The sequence below is a fragment of the Myodes glareolus genome, chromosome 26, assembly GCF_982192425.1.
Source record: "Myodes glareolus chromosome 26, mMyoGla1.1, whole genome shotgun sequence".
Lineage (NCBI taxonomy): Eukaryota > Metazoa > Chordata > Mammalia > Rodentia > Cricetidae > Myodes > Myodes glareolus.
In genome coordinates this window covers 23,032,118-23,049,790 of record NC_142051.1, presented here as the reverse complement: position 1 = coordinate 23,049,790, position 17,673 = coordinate 23,032,118, and the positions used below count along the sequence as shown (strand labels likewise).

Genomic DNA, 17,673 nt, shown 5'->3' with positions numbered 1-17,673 from the left:
AGCTCACAAAATGGCTGTAGCGCTAGCGTCATTTTCGGTTGTGACATCTAGCATCCTGCCCAGTGTCTCACAGAGCTCACACGCGGGCCTGCACTCCTCTGGATTTTAAGATCCCTTGGTTTCTGGTCACAGCAAATCAGCCACTCTAAATAAGAATAAACTCATTGATTTCTTTCTATAGCGTCCCTGAGTAGGATAATCATGTGTAATTCTTATTGTCTCCTCGCAACTGTTGGAGGATCCACTAAAGGTTCTGCTTCAACGAATACAAAAGATAATGTCTGTTTTTTTCCTTTGGTCTTGGCAAAAATCTTTCCCACATTTGGTAAATAATGAAAATGGGCCTCACTAGTTCTTGGACCACTTCCTAATACATGCATTGGAGTTAATGACCTATGGACGGTGCCCTTCTTTATTAAATTAAGTGTCTCCATCCTACGGAGCTTTTAGAACAGTTTAAGAAGTATTACTCTGCCACCTCCAATGTATATATTTTGGAACTGGGAAAGATGCTCTGAGAGTTGCTGTCATTGTCAACTTTTAAAACCATCGCTGCCTTTTGCTGTTTTGCTGTCTATTTTTAATTGACTATTTCGTAGAGACTGACTCTAATTTAGGATGTGAATTTCGGTGTGTCCATGTCTGAAGCTTAGAGGACCATTTCCAGTGTCCCTTCCTTAGGTATGTTCTACTTGTTGTTTGGGGCAGGGTATCTCCTTGGCCTGCGACTTCAAGCAGGCCAGGCCAGGCCAGCTGGCCCAGGAGCTTCCAGATAGCCACCTGTCTCCACCTCTCACCTCAGCATCACCGGAATGACAGGCATGTGCCAACACGTCCCACTTTTAATGTGGGTTGTAGGGATCTCAACTCAGGTGCTTCTATTTGTGAGGCAAGTGTGTTCCCAACTGAGCCATCTTCCCCCTGCACTGACGGCTATTAATATGCAAATACTTGACACCTACTATCGCAGAGCCACTGAATCAGAATGATGGAGGTGGGCCTGGGCAGCACAGTTTTAATAAGCATCCCAGTAGCTGCTTATGCTTTGTACTGATTGAAAATAACTTGGTTAACAACTGGGCCTAGAGACTGTGACGGATTGCAAAGCTGTGATTCTACTTTGCTCCCGGCAACACAATTTGCATCGAGTAAGTGGAGCGAAACACTTTAAAGGCCTCGGATTCACCTTAAAGAATGGGGAAATTAAACGAAACACTCTTAGGTAACTTCCGAGTTCCTTTAAAAGTTTAGGCTGCGGCTGCGGTTAGATGGAGAGTTGGATCTCTTCAATGGTTAGGTGAGGTGGTGGCAATCTATGGTAAGAGAGCAGAGGAAACCAGGATAAAATGTGCAGGAAGAATATACTTTAAAACAGTGGCCCGAGAGTCTGACAAACTACGAAACCAGCAGTTATAGATCTATGACAAACTAATGGTCATCAGGAAATAGCAAAAATTCTACATTAAACACATCACTTAAAATGCTCATATATCATCCGGGTGGTGGTGGTGACTTACACCTTTAATCCCATTACTTGGAAGGCAGAGACAGGTAGATCTTTGTGAGTTCAAGGCCATCCTTGTCTACAAACTGAGTTCCTGGACAGCCAGGGTTGTTACACAGAGAAACTCTATCTCGAAAAACAAAAAGACAAAAAACAAACAACTCCTTCTCAAAACCTCATATATCGACAATAAAATAACTCCCTATGAAAATAATGAACACATGTCCACTTAACTATATGTGTTAGACAAACAATCCTAATTCCCTGGATTCCTATTTGTGTCCAAGTCCCTGCTTATACATATTGTGATATTACAGGAAGTTTATGGTCATCTATTGAGTATTTTAATCCCACTCTACTGTAACATTTCCTAAGAACATGTAAGACTTTTCTAAAATGAGTAACAAATACCATCATTATAGAGAATTGTATGCATCTTTAATGAACTACTTATAAAAAGAATAGAAGAACTACATGCACATTACTTTGCCTAAAATTTAAAAAAATTCTCAGCTGATGCTTGAGTAGTCTCATATTTAAAAAGCTGACTATATTTTTATTCTTTACAATAAATTTATTTGATAAGCCAGAATTCTAAACTTTACTTAGTCAAAAAATATAACCATTGATTGAAACATGAAAAGAGACCTTTGGACATCGATATAATTTTTTCTTTGTAAAATTTATATCCAGACAAAAGAAGTGACTGGCCATAGTATAGCTCTTATTATACTAGAATTGAGACAGGAACTGCGTAGTCCCCTTTCCATTAAACTTGTCAATGGTAGAAAAAAGGAGGCAACCTTGGTTTAATTGTCATTAACTTTCCAGTCTCTTTTGGGGACACCAATTGTCTAACAGATAGTGTCACTGTCGCTTCAAGCAAAAATGAATAATATGTGCTAAACTATTCCTTATGAAAGATACCAGTTAAGATACAACATGCAAAAATTCTAAGGGAGATAAGAAGGGACAGGGACATAAGTGCTAAAAATGTGAGAAAATGGAGATAAATTGGGCTAAGGAAGTTATAATATTAGTCACAATCATGGTTCCTCTGTTTCGAGACTCACTTCTTCTAGCCCCTACAGGCAGGTGACTAGGCAGACATCTTCATCTAAGACGCAAGCAGAATGACTTTATTAAATCCTGGGTTGAGACCGTCTGTCTTTTGCATACGAAGGTTAATTCTGGGAGAGAGCGTGAGAATGATGGGCAGAGGAACGTCCTGTAGAAATTCTGGCTGGTCACAAGATTGTAGAAGAGAGGTGGGAGGTGAAGGAGAGAGAGGGCAGTAATGAGAATTCTGCATCCGCATCCGGACTCTAGGTACCCAGGATGCCTGAACACTGTTAACTTCGGGGCACCGAATATCTCTGCAAAGCATTGTTGTATTACAGAAATTACAGTCACAATAGGTGTTTAAAGACCCAAACAGTGGGGTATGTCAGGAATTGCTTCTGCTGCTTCTTTTTTTTTTTTAAATCACAATAGGCATGGAACATAGTCCAGACACTAGAAACCAATAAAAGGGGAGGGAAAAATCACCTACAGCCATATTTGGGAAAAATGCCATTTCTAAGGAAATGTTCTGTTTGTGAAGCTTGTTGGGAGTTTATTATTTATATATCTGTTTTTTGTGGGTGTCACATATTGAAATGACTTTTGTCTGGAGGGGGATCTGAGGACTTTTTTGGGAATGATGTTGACAGTAATTTTTACATAACAGCAGGGTAATGATCCTTCCACCCTTTAGAGGATAATTCAAGGTCAAGGATTAGCCAACACTGATTTAAAACAGCAGGGAAGCTGTGTCAGAGCCCCTGGCAAGGGCAATGACATTCCCTTCTTACTGCCAAGCTGCTTCCTAGCTTGGGTCATCCGGAGAATTTCTGAAAAGTTAACTGTCCTTTGACGACACTGATGCTAGCTCTTCTCACCTAAGACGCCAGTGGTATTGTCTATTCTTGGGGTTATTTTGTTGAGTGCACCCACATATAAGACATTTTCCTGATGTCATAAGGCAGGGATACCCGAATTTATAGGCACAGTTGGGTGATCTTCCCCAGCTGACAATGCCAGTTTAACACTCTTAAGTGGATGGTACTTATGGGATCCCATACAATTTGGCAGTCTTCTCTTTCTGTATGGATATGACATACATCCCGTGCACTGGACTCATGTAAAGTTGCGGTTCTCTTTGTGTGTGGATGTGCTGCACATTCCACATGGGGTGAATTCCAACTTACTCTAGAATTCACAGTGGCTTATACACACCACACACACACACACACACACACACACATACACACACACACACACACTATATACATACACATATACACATGCACATACACACATACACATGCACACACACATACACATACACATGCACACATACACATGCACACACACATACACATGCACATACACATGCACACACACACATGCACATACACATACACATGCACATACACTTACACATGCACACACACATACACATGCACACACACATACACATACACATGCACATACACACATACACATGCACATACACACACACACACATGCACATACACCACATACATACGCACACACAGCTAATTTAGTTTTTTATATTTGCTCTGACACTACCTTGAATGGGAAAGAGTAGCACTTTGCCATTAGCAATTTTGGGATCATGACTGTAATTTTAATTCAGGATGGCGAGCTTAAGGTTTATTATGTTTTTGAAGCTAATCACACTTGGAAAAAAATAATGAATATACATAAACCTTGATTGAGCAGCCACAAATAGAAAACAAGTTATGTAAACAATCCTGAGAATTTATCCTCAATACCCTCTTATAGGTCTTGTCTTTGTAGAGTTTGGCCCCCCAAAATTATTTCTGATAGTAACTTGTTTCACACTGAGACCTCAGTCACCCCCCACACCACTCACTCAGAGTAGATGTTTATTATACATTGCTTGGTGGGATTAACTATTACAGAAAACAGTACGGTTGCACAGTGATTTGAGGATTTGGGTATTAAGCCCTGCTGTAAACTGGTTAGTTTCATAATATTTATGTAATTCTGCAGAAGCCAATTAAACCTGTCAGACAAAACGTTCTGACCTTCGGCCCCATCTGCAAACAATACGGAATCAACTGTCATTCTTGTTCACTGGTAAACTTCCATTCAGAACCTGGAATGATGGCACTCTAATTCCAAATCACTGCACTCTTAAGTGGACGGTACTTATGGGATCCCATACAATTTGGCGGTCTTCTCTTTCTGTGTGGATATGACATACATCCCGTGCACTGGACTCATGTAAAGTTGCGGTTCTCTTTGCGTGTGGATGTGCTGCACATTCCACACGGGGTGACTTGTCTTTTAGGACTCTTTAGTCCAGGTACAGGCTACCTGGTTATTCTACGGCTTCTAAAAGGACATCGTTTAACTAGCCTTGATTTTTTAAAATTTGCTTGTGTGAGTGAGATTTGTGTGTGTGAAATGGATGAGATTTCAACTATTGATGATCTCTTGCGCACTTTTCTATCCATTCGTTGTATTTTTCAGCTCTAAGACTTCTGAGTTTTAAGTGTCTGAAATGTTTCTCTGTATTTTCTTATACTTCATTAAACATCTCCTAAATATCGATTTTGAATTGTGGTGAGGTAGTTCATACATCTCTCTCCTGATAGTTATTGGCATTATATTTCTATTTTACACTCTCCTGTTCCTTTTTAAATCATTATTATTAATCATAGTTATTATATGAGAAAGACTATTGGCATATAACCTAGGGTGGACTTCAGCTATGTTCCTGTACTTCAGTCACCAAGTGCTGGGATTACAGTGCTGGGATTATGTTGTTATGCTTGACTTCTCTATTATTCTTGATCTGTATCCCTTCATCAGTACCTGGGCATTAAATAAGTACATATCCTAGCTTTTGCTGTCTGGCTCTCTCTAGGAATATCCCTTAACAGTAAACTTGTATGATTATTTGGGGGCAAACCGTCTTGTGGTCTCTAGGCCTATGATCGTTATAGTTTTGGGAATTTCCTAGACCAAGAACCTATATGGCTAATACAACCCAGGCTGGAGTCTCATGGCTTCCAGGTCTGACTTGGTATGGAGCTGGAAATGAGTGTCAGTCAAAACTGGCACACTGCTGCAGGGAAACACGAATTCAAATGAGGACTGAAATTTGTCTACAACCCAGGCCTCTGAAGTTATTTAATGGTGATCTGAACTCAAATTCATGCTACAGAGGCTGTGAGCTCCAGCACTGGCCTTGGGGTGGGGCTGGAGCTCAGTGCCGACTTGGTTTCAGAGGTGTCATGTGGGTATATGCTGAATTCTGTGTTTTACCTGGGTGGGCCTGGTACTGGAGACCAGTGCAGTTTTATGCTTGGTTTTACTTCCTTTTTCCAAGTAGAGAGTAGGCTTCTAGTGTGTGGTGTTGGGAGCTGTGGTCACCGTAACCTCTGAAATGTAAAACTGTCTTTCAGATCTCCTTAATGCATCTTGTTTTATGCTGTAACTAAGGGCTGAGACCCTTCATAAAGTCTCCTCAGCAAAATTACAATTCTTGCCTCAAGGGGGAAAGGAGAGAGTTTATTCTGGAGCCAGATGTGACCGACTCTGACCTAGGAATAACAGATTTGGCTTACCTCAAGGTCTATGCTCCAACATGGAAGTTGTTTCATGAGATTTTTATAGTCATAGAACAAAGAGAGTCTTACATAAATCAAGGTGTTTAAAAATCTGTTGTTAGAAACATTGGAGAGATGGATGATAGATAGCCAAGTGGAGAAATTCTTTTTTATTTTATGTGCATTGGTGTTTTGCCTGTGTAGATCTGTGTGAGAGTGTCAGGTCCCCTGGAACTGGAGTTACAGACAGTTGTGAGCTGCCATGTGGTTGCTGGGAACTGAACCTGGGTCCTCTGGAAGAGCAATCAGTGCTCTTAACCACTGAGCCATCTCCCCAGCCTCTCAAGTGAAGAAAATCTTTACCTTTGACTAGTGAAGAATAGGATTTTGTTATCTGTTAGTCATAGGATGTTAGAGCAAATCCAGAGGTGGGCAAGGAATGGCTAATTTGTAGGTGAAAGATAGCTCAAGAAAAGAATATTCTATAACAGGAGGGAAAGGGCCAGTCCCTGTAGGTCTTTACCCTTGGTAAAGTCAGATAGGGTCTGGGGATTGTATATAAAACATGGATCTGTTTCTGGACTTTGTAAATAGATACTCGAGTTCAGGGATGACTTAAGTATTATTCAGAATCCTGTAGAAACTTACATCTGAATCACTAGGGGACGCTAATCCCTCAAGGACTTTAAAGGTAACGAAGAGACTGGCCCTCTCTTTCACACCAGGAGTAAAAGTTAGAATCTTAGAGATGAATTTTTAAAACTGCCTTTCACTGAAAGGCAGCCTGAAAGGTACCATTCTGTCACTTCCCTGAAGTAAGAGTACCTCGCGGCTGAGTATCGCTGAACCATTTTCACGGGCAGCGTTTCTTTAACTACTTTGACATGGGTACCTTGACAACTGATTGAAAAACACGTTCCCTAAAACGGTCTTAATAAGCATAACTCATGACCTTCCTCCCCCGCACTCTCATCAGCAGGCAATAAACTGGGCTCATCATCCTTCATTCTCACGAAAAACCTATCTGTCAGAGAAGTAATTACCGCGCCAGATGTACGCCCCTCTGAGGCAAGCCCAGAAATCATTATAATACTCTGTAATTAGTGTTTATTATTTTATCTGTTCATGTCAGTTGGAGTACAAAGAAACAGTGCCCCTCAGCTGGACAATCCTATCATAACAAGAGGTAGACAGTATTCATGTAAAGCTTTCCATTGTCTGTGGTTTTTTTTTTTTTTTTTTTTCGCCATGGCAACTTAAAACCAGCTCGCTTCTAAGCAATTTGTAGCGCAGCCACAGCCCCTAACCTCCACACATTAGACTTGGCATCTCTTCCAGCTGTATCTGAATATTTGGCCTGATTGCAGGTGTAGGTTTGATTTTTTTCTCCGATTATTTATAGCGATTTATTGATCGCTTAGATCGTCTGCGAGCCAGATGGGAATCGAACTCAGGATCTCTGGTGGAGTGTTAGGTGCTCTTAGCCTCTGAGCCATCTCTCGGGCTGTTCATGTAGGTTTGATCTTAACACAGACCTGCACAAGACAAGCTCCACAGTTTTCTCTGTAGGGGCAGGCAATGCATTTAGGGCGTGTTCTGGGCAGATGTTATTCTACGAGAAGTTCGGAATGCAAATTCTAAATCCCTTTACCACGCCACAGACCGGGATGGGAGTGAGGGCCCAGGGATGCTTCCTGCGTCTCAATGAGGTACTGATGGTTGAACCTTGGCTTTTGAAGCTCTGTGCTTTGTAACCGTGGTGGCTCTTTCATCTTCAAGATCTGATAATGCTTACCTGACTCAAAAGGAAGTTGAAAGGGTCATAGGGTTATGTATACAGCTTTCATTTCAAACAAAGGAGAAGTCCCTTTGGTTGATCTAAAGAAACACATATGCAACCTTTAAAATGTTGAGGCTGTTGTGTATTAAAGTATTAAAGAGTTGAAGGTATCAAGGACTTAAGAATCACACAATTATTGCATAGTATTGTCCACCAATCTCAAGTGCTTCTAGGGATAAATGCTATTAAATGATCGAAGAAGATACGGTGAAATAGTTAAGAACACAGACTTTAGATGTCTTATGCTTCTAAGCTATTGTCATTTCAACCAAAAATTGCTGCGAATGACAGCATGTCCTAGAGTTCCAGAGGGATTTAAATGAAGGCAGGGTTGCCTAGTATCTAACACATGGCCTCACACACAGTACCCTGAGCGAGGTAGCAGTGACTTCTATGCTAGCAGTCTACCGTGTATTACAAGGGTTTGACGTCAAAGGTTCACTGAAGGAAGGTTTGACCATTCCATTTAGGAGGAAGTGGGGTTGAGGGGAGGGTCTTTTCCAAGTACTTTGGGGAGCCGCTACTTTAGAAACAGAGGCATGGTAGAAATCTCCTGACCGAATAAGGTGTAAACGCGGTGAAGGAACACTTTGATAGTGTGTCACCGCACTATCGAGGAACCTCTCTATTCAAAGCCATGCCTTCAAGAAGATGCTAATCCTCTCTTGCTCTTGTTACTCTATTTATTTAATTTATTTATTTTTGTGTTTTTGAGACAGTGTTTCTCTGTGTAGCTTTGGAGCCTGTTCTGGAACTCACTCTATAGGCTAGGCTGGTCTCGAACTCACAGAGATCCGCCTGCCTCTGCTTCCCGAGTGCTGGGATTAAGGGCATGCACCACTACTTCCCAGCTTCTTGTCACTGTTTTAAAAGATCCAAGTGACAGATATCGCTATTTCCTTTCTTCTTCTTCTTCTTCTTCTTCTTCTTCTTCTTCTTCTTCTTCTTCTTCTTCTTCTTCTTCTTCTTCTTCTTCTTCTTCTTCTTCTTCTTCTTCTTCTTCTTCTTCTTTAGTATGCAAGCATCTGTTGTGCCCCCCCACCCATGAAGTTCCGGAATATTAAAAAAAGAAAGGCTGAGATGAGAGCTACTTGATTAATCTTCATACCAGATGGAATCTAGATAAAATAGTCTTGCTTTTCCTAAAACAAAAATTTCAAAATTGTCAAGTTGTTCTAGAAAATAGGTTTTAGATTTATTATAGAAAACAGGACCCATACTTATGGTTGCCATCAGTTAGTGCTTCATTGATTTCCCTTGATTGCAACTTCGGGCAAGTTATTAGCTATGTTTTCCATTTTATCAAAATGGTAAGTGATTCTAGCCTCAGGCATATTGTGAAGATACGGTATGATGTTGCATGCGATATATTACATTCAGTAACCCTTTGACTATATCCATGGCTATTTTTACTGCCATATTCTCTCGTTGCTTATTTTAGCATCCTCTTAGTAAATATATGTATCAAAGTTAGAGTCCTATTAGACAGTGTTTTAGTATAAAAAGTATATTTGGTTACTTCATCAAGAGGCAAACTATGTAATAGAGAGATTTATTTGAAATCACCACTTTGCAGGGGTTTCCTACTGAGCTTAGAAATAAAACTTAAACTAATCCAAAAGCTTGGGCTAACAAGGACTTCCCAGGAATCACTAGGAAGCCTTGAGTGGATTTACTTTACAGTGTAGACTGTGCTTTGAGATCTTAAGTTGATTAATAAAGCCTACAGGCATTTCCAGAGCTCTCGGATGACGCCTTGGAGTAACACACAGCTGGCACCCTACAGGAGCCTTCAAGAATTCCTATTTTTCTGCACTCCTTGAAACACTACCCATGTCTTCACGTTTTATTTTTTTCACCGCGGCTTTAAAGAGATGATGGTTTCATTTCGTGGCGGTCTTGCTAACCTAATTAAGCAATCAAGTGGTTTGTTATTTCAAGCCTGTCCCATTGTCTTTCTTACATTTTGATTAACACACTAAGAAATTCTCCGCTGATAGGCTTCTTGGGCCTGAGGACCATTTTCAGAACCACAGTCTTGTCAGTGAAAATGAGGATGTCAGTTGTCAGAAACATGGCAGGAACCACCAGACTGAAAAGCATTTCTGTCCTCAGGAGAAAATCACCATGGAAGAATTCTGTGCGCAATAGATCCCCGACTCCCACTCCCATGTTGAAAAGAGACACTTTGACCCAGGCTCAGCTTCCAAGCATGCATTCATTTTATTATTTGATTTTTAGTTGGTTTTGGAAGTCACTAATGGGGACTTCTGTCACCTTCCCAGGTTCTGTGTACCTGTAGCTAACATATGAACTTTGGCAATGTGGCTGTAAATTCTCTCTCTCTCTCTCTCTCTCTCTCTCTCTCTCTCTCTCTCTCTGTCTCTGTCTCTGTCTCTGTCTCTCTCTCTTTTGGGGGGTAGTTTTGAGACAGGGTTTCTCTGTAGCTTTAGAGCCTGTCCTGGAACTCGCTTTTGTAGACCAGGCTGGTCTCAAACTCACAAAAATCCCCCTGCCTCTGCCTCCTGAGTGCTGGGAATAAAGGCATGCACTACCATCACCCGACTTTGTAAATTCTCTTTAAAGAGATTTTATTTTGAAGTTTGCATGTCTGTCCATCATCTGTCTGATTCTGTCTGTATTGTGTGAGTATTTGGGATATGCATGTGAGTATAGGTGGTATATTGTAAACTATTTTAATGTCCATTTTTAATTATGATATTCAGTATGTCCCCAAGTATGGTACTCAGTTGAGCACAGTCTATGAGCCTTCCAGCATGTTCCTGGGGTTGATTAATCACCACTGATCCAGTTTCTAATCTAATCTTGACACTTTTGTTCTTGGCATGGGTTAGTGACTTAACAAGACTGTGTGTCACCAAGGCATTTATTAAACTGCGGGCCTTGTTTTGTTTTTACAGCCAAGAAGAAAACGAAATGTGCTTTTAGATCCTGAGAAAGTGGTTTTTGGATCAGAATATCCTGAAATTCACTGGCAAATCAGATTCAGACTTGCTCTTAGTGAAGGAGAGGAGGAGGCTACTTGGTTGATTGTTTACATCAATTCCTTTGTCCCCAAGTTCATGGCCATGAGTTGGATCACCAGGCAATGCACACTGCCCTATTTGGTAGTAAAAGATGGGAAATATTGTCGCTGTGAACCATCTTCTTTGAAGTCTCCCTTAGGGAAGGTGATTGGAGTTTGACAGTCAAAGGATTTTGTGTATGATGTGTTGTGAAGAGCGGTTGCCAATCCTGGGTGGGGATTAAATGCTGAGGACGAGAACAAGTTCTTTCCTGTGCTGTATATAAGCAGGAGCTTTAAGAGTTAGATAACTCCAAGACCACATGAAACACAAGCCAAACCACCTGACTCTAACAGGGCTGTGGTTTCACTCTTCTGGTTCCTCGGGCCCAAATCAATGCACTCAGAGTATATTATTTCTTCTAAATATACTCAGAATCGGATATTTTCTCTTAGAAAATAGAATGACAGTGACTTGGAAGAGAGCTTCTGAAAACTAAGGCCTTTTTCTATTTCTCTGTATGTGTTGCCCACACATATAATAGGGAATACAAGTTGGTGGCCATAGTTTGAGCGATTTAGTACTAGAGTGTGATGGTGCACACCTCTGTTCCCAGGACATGGGAGACTGGGGTTTGTAGAATGCTGAGTTCCATGGCAGACCAGGTTATAATTTAACATAGCCTAGGCTACACAGTTAGAACCTATCTCAAAAAAATCAAATTACCCCTCCCTCAAAAAACACTCCCCAAACCTAGAAACAAATAAAAAAATCAGTAAAAATAAACGTATCCAAATGGAAAGATTTAACAGAGTACAGCACACTGTAGATCTTAGTAGTTATGAATGAATGAATGAATGACTGAATTCAAGAACAATAAAGAGAAATGTCAGTGAAAATCCAACATGGATATTATTACTCTCTGGTTTGCCTTAAAACAAGATTTCTGAAAAATCTAATGAATAGATAAAAGACATTTCTATGGGCTGGCGAGATGGCTCAGCAGTTAAGAGCACTGACTGCTCTTCCAGAGGTCCTGAGTTCAATTCCCAGCAACCACATGGTGGCTCACAGCCATCTGTAATGAGATCTGGTGCCTCCTTCTGGTGTGCAGGTGTACATGGAAGGAATGTTGTATACACAATAAATAAATTAAAAAGGAGACATTTCTATTATTTACAAGACGATGTCTTAACCTTGACAATTTCTAGGGGGAAGCCCATTCGTAGTGTTGGCCTCTTACACTGTCTCGATGCTTAAGTTAAAAACCCAGCCTGATAAATTACACAATGAAAATCTCTTGTCTCACCTCAGATTTAGTGCAGCATAAACGAGAACACTTCCCATCTAGATGAATAAAGCTTCTGGAAGGAAGTATACCTTACTAGCAGAGGAAATATCCATGTACCATAGTGAAATGGAATCAGAACTTGCTCAGAAAAACCCAATTCATTTGGGAAAGCATTTATTTAGAGAAGGATTGATTTTTTTTCCCTCAGTGACATTCCCCCAGATTTTAAAGAAACGATGCCCCAGAGTTATTTTTGTAAAGCAGTTGTAGGGAGAAACTATGGCGGAATAAGCTGGTAGGGTGTTGGTTCTGGGAGCGGCTAGTTGCCTCTTTCCCATTTACTCATCAGCCCTCTTGAGGCGGTGCTAGGTGTTTGCTAACCATTCTGGTGATGTGGCTCCTCAATCCAGTGAGAGTGTCAGTCAAGCAATGAGTTAGCAATGATGTCCTTGCAAACAGTTAGGACTTTTCTTTTAAAGTGCAGCACACAGGTAAAGGGACAGGATGCCAAATGGCGAGGTAGGCTTTGTCTCCTGTTTCCAGATGAGGAAAGGGGGGACCAGTGGACAACCCTATGTTCGGAGGCTATGTCTAGGAGAGTGGCACAGTTGGGATTCTAGCCACAGCTGGGATGTTGTCATAGAAACCCTTCACTCTGGACCATCCCAACAGCCCACGTCATCTTCATCCTGAGCATCAGGTCCGGTTTCCTTAATGGGACTCTGGGACCTGGCTGATCTCTGTGCTCCCAATCTGTTTCACAGAAGTCTGCCTTTGCTCAGGCTGCCTTCTGAACCTATTCACTGGCCCTATATAGGCCCTCAGCGGATGGATTTTTATTCCCAGGAAGGTTCTATCCCTCTGACCTCCAAGCTCCCAGCCGGAATTGGATTCTCATCTTCCAAACGCCTGTAAAGTCCTGTTGGTCAGCAAACGACTGTCTGGGGACCAACCACATCTGTCTATTGCACGTTTTTTTTTGTAGGTCACACGCTAAGAAGATTTATATATTTTTAAACGTTGAAAACGATCAAAAGAAGATTAATATTTCATGAGATGAAATTCCTAGCTCGAAATAGTTTTATGGGAACAGAGCCATGCCTGCTTGTGCCTTGCGGTCTGTGGCTGTTTTTCTTCTCTAATGGCAAAGCCGAATGCTCTAAGATTCCACGTGGTCTGCTAAGTCTAAAATATTTACTACCTGGCATCCTGAAGAATAAGTTTGCCACTTCTAGTCTAAATCACAGGCAGTATTTCTGTATAGTGTTCCCTGCCTTTAGGGGTGAATTTTACTTAGTTTTCTCTCTCCTGCTCCTGGCCCACAGTGGTACTTAGTAGATGGGTTACATATGTGCCAAATGTATGATTCCAGACTTGTGTCCTTCAAACGCCTTTGAGAATCCCTCCAGCTACTCAGAGAATCCTAGTTCTTTCGAACTCCGAAATGAATCTAGCTTATTGCGATTTTTAAAAGTTCAGTGTCTTCTGAAAACATGACAGTATTTCCAAGATTTATGAAGCAATTACCACTTGTTAGCATGTATACTATTTTTACATTAAAATTAGGTATCACACTGATATATTACCATGCTCTGTTCTGGGCTAATGAGTAATTGATTTTTAAAGAGAAAAATTGAGGCAATATATTTTTGTGTCTTTAGTAAGACAAAAAAAAGGAGGAATGTACAATATTGTTGTCTCTCTCCTTCCTTCTCTCTCTCTCTCCTTCCCTCTTCTCCTCTTCCCCCTCTCTCTTTGACAGGGTCTCCCTCTATTGCCCACCTCCAGTTAACTTAGAACACTTATCCTCCACTTGCAACTTCCAAAGTCTTAAAATTGTATGCACATGCTGCCTGCCTACCACTGTCTGTCTTATTGATGCAACTTCAGGTGCCCAGTGCTAGGTCTGATCCAGATTGAACTGGGTGCACCGGTAGAGTGAGGTTTAGGAATCTGAAATTGAGAGACCAAGGGTATATGTGTAGTCTGGGTGTATGTCGGTTGTCACTGTTGATCTGACATTCCCGTCTCCCGAGGTCACAGCGAAGCCTGAACCACGAAGGTATCCTAGGCCCAGAAAAATCAATTTTTTGGGAATGACCCTCCTGTATATATAATCAAGACTGTTTTTTTTAAAATATTACTTATATTCCACTTGCTGTCTTTGGAATTATTAATACAGTTGGTGTTTCCTGGCCATTCTTTAAATATATGGTAATTTAGACTATATCTGCCGTTATGGGCTTAGCTTAGAGAACTCACTATAATTTTAGATACTGATTGAATAGCATCATGGTCATCACAGTTACAGTGTGCTAATCAAATGGTCAATTGCTACAGTCTGGATAATCTTACTTCAGTACAGCACTTTTTTTTTTTTGTAGTGTTCTGGCTTCAACCCAGGGATAATGCCTTAAAATATTTCATTCAGTTCCTTTTGATTTTTTTTTTTATGATTCTAGTTCAGTCTCCTTTACTTCACATTGTACGTTCAATATTGGGGATACAATGAACTGGCTCATTTTAACCTCCTTGTGGGGGCCTACACAGCTAGGCATGGCTAGGTGATGACCACACAAGAGTGAATCAAGCAGTGTCTCTGGGGGGTGGGGGGAAAGCATTTCCGGAACCAGGAGCAACTGATCCCTAGCTCGGGAAAATGGTGGGAAGCGGTAATCACGGGGTCACAGGGGCACACAGAGCGAAGAACAATGATGGCGTCCATCACCACTAAAGACTAAATAACTCAGTTTTTTGGGTGACAAACGGCATTTGCAGGACACAGTCAGAAAACACAGCAGCCAGTGATCAATGAGAACAATGTGGATAGGACCAGAGGTAAAGGGTGGCAGAGATGGGCTATTTCCCGAAGAATCTAACAGCGTCCTCCACTGCCTTTTGGCAAACTGAAAAAGGAGGAGCCGAAAGGAAGAGAAAAACAAGACGCAGGAAGTTCTTTACCTCCCCCACTGGAGGCATGATGTCTGATGAAGAGGCAATTAAAACTGCCCAGAAAATGGAGTGGCTTGCCTGTGATTGCCTTCCCCCTGGGGAGTCCCTGCTCACTGCTCCCCACCTGCTCTTTCTGTATCATATAAACTTGTAAGCATCAACCTCTCCCCTCCCCTTTTGGTGTTGTCGTCGAAAAGAACACAAATTCCTTCCGGATATTATTTCCAGCAGAAATAAGAAAGAGTGGAAGAAATGCCGTCGCTTTGTGCTCTTTAGGGCATTTGCTGTTTATCCAGCGAGTTGCTGGGATGCGCACGTGGTGGCATTTGCAGGCACAGTTGGATGCCGTTACTTTGTCGAAATCATCTATGGAGAGTATTAATCGTGAGTCAGCAGATAATCACTGTGCAGCGTTCTGTTCTAGGCCTGGGATTATGGCCAACTGAAGGGACATGATATAAACAGTGGGATGTGGTAGGGTCCCAGGCTGGCTTGGATAACAGAGGGGTTGCAGCAAGGAGCTGGATTCTGCTACTTCCTCACTCTCAGGCTTGGCTCAAGCCGCTGACTTCCAAGCCTTGGCCTTTGTTTTTGTCTTTAGGGATAATGATATTTATCTCATGGGATCACGCTCACAGTTAAACAAATCCAAATTAACATATGCTTAGCACTAGATCATAGCTACTATTGTACTGGGACCAGTGGTCCTCCACCCTTTTATTTTAAGGACAAAATAAACCACTCTACGTTTTTGATAGATGCTTTCTTTCGTGGTATTTTTGGGTGGTTGGTATCTCTTATTAGAACTTCTCAGGCAGAAATGGAAGTGTCTTAAAAGATGTAGGGGCTGCACAGGTAAGCTCCCGAATCGACAGTTGGAGCTGGGGATGGTAAACCTTAACAGTCTTTCTTACAAGCTTGCCTTGGGTCTTTTTAGGAACGAAAATGGAGAAAACCAAGTATGGATCTGCACTGTGCATACTCATTGGGTCCCGTTCAGATCCGTATCATTCCAATAGAGAACTTCCGTGTTCATCTCTTTCCAGACAGTTGTTGTGTTTGCTTTGTCTCTCCTTTTGCAGTTTCTACAGCTCCAGTTCCACAACAGTTCTTGGCTGATGCTGTGTCTGCCCTTCGCATGACCCCGACTCCCCGCCGTGCTTGCTTTAGAAACTAAATGTCCCTCTAGTTAACTGTGTTACTAGAAATGATTGTAGCATCCCTGCCCCTCAGCGCAGAGTGCAGGAGCTCCATGTCTGGAGACTCAGCTAAGAAATGAATAATCTTAGTCGATAATAAGATTCCACCGTTGTTTTACATTTCAGGTTAAATCATCTTGAAATCTGAATGGGAAGACAAGGACGGAATGTCAAGGCCCACGTACACGGAGCAAACAGAAATAAAAAGAAAGGGCTGTATTCTCACTGACTCACCCAGGATGAAAAACAATCCATCTAATACCTTGCTTGCAACCAAATATTAAGTTTTAGCGTCTTTTAATGATTAGCTCTGCATGAATTTCAACTGGTTGTTATGAGCCAAAAATCTATATATGACATGCTATCTGGGGGAGAGTTTTACAAGACACTTCTCTATATAATTTGGCTTAAGGATAGCACTCTTTCTTAATTTTAACTTGCATAATACATTTTAGTTCCCTGGCACGGAAAGCTATTGTGTGAATACTAAAATCTTTATTGGGGAGGGGGAGGAGCAGCCTTGATCAGAATACATTTGTGGGGAGCTTTTCATTTGAGGGTCTCACTGAAATGTGCCTTGGAATTTTGTACCGTCCTACCGTAGCATTACACGTCAACACTCGAGTCTACAACGTAGATAGTCCCCAGGTATACAGCTGCATGGAGAAGGCTTCCTTAGCAACTGATTTAATCTTGGGTCAGACTGGCTAGTTGAGGGAGGCACAGTTCAACAGCGCAAATGTGGGCGCATTTAGCAATCAGGTAAATAATACATCAAGGAGGGAAACAGGGAATATTTTATCTTGCCTTGGGACTCGGTAATAAACAGTCCCCCTTCCCTCCCGCCTCCAGTTCAGATAGATTCTTAGTAAATACTTCGATGGAAGAGGCTTTTCTCTTAGCAAGATGAACAATTCATCTCAGGTGAAGGCTATGGGGCTGAGGCAGAATCCAGGCAGAGAATTTTCCCCATGGTTTGAATCAGTAGGACGGGTGTAGCCTCGAGGACAAGTGTGTTAGAGAAAATGAAATTTCAGATAGAAGCGAACACGCTAAAGAGGGTCAGAGGGTCTGGAAAGGCTGGGAGTGGGGACGAGCGCTATTCTTCTTACGTGCGTGTGCACGCGCGCATGCGTGTGTGGGTCACAGAGGTTGGAAGCTTTGTAGAGCGGAGTGGAAGTTAAAACCTTGACCGTTCAGTGATGCAACAGCAAT

General features: G+C 41.7%; 1 protein-coding gene and 1 long non-coding RNA gene across 4 annotated transcripts in view; one reads left to right on the top strand and one right to left on the bottom strand.

Annotated features, from left to right (window-relative positions):
* The window catches only part of LOC125389705 (uncharacterized), a 29,370-nt gene extending 12,426 nt beyond the window's left edge, over positions 1-16,944 (top strand). Inside the window, exon 3 of the long non-coding RNA XR_007228519.3 lies at positions 16,585-16,944. This is a non-coding gene — a long non-coding RNA (uncharacterized LOC125389705). The remainder of the gene's footprint in view (positions 1-16,584) is intronic.
* The window catches only part of Syt1 (synaptotagmin 1), a 508,800-nt gene that overhangs the window by 57,425 nt on the left and 433,702 nt on the right, over positions 1-17,673 (bottom strand). The window lies entirely within an intron of this gene.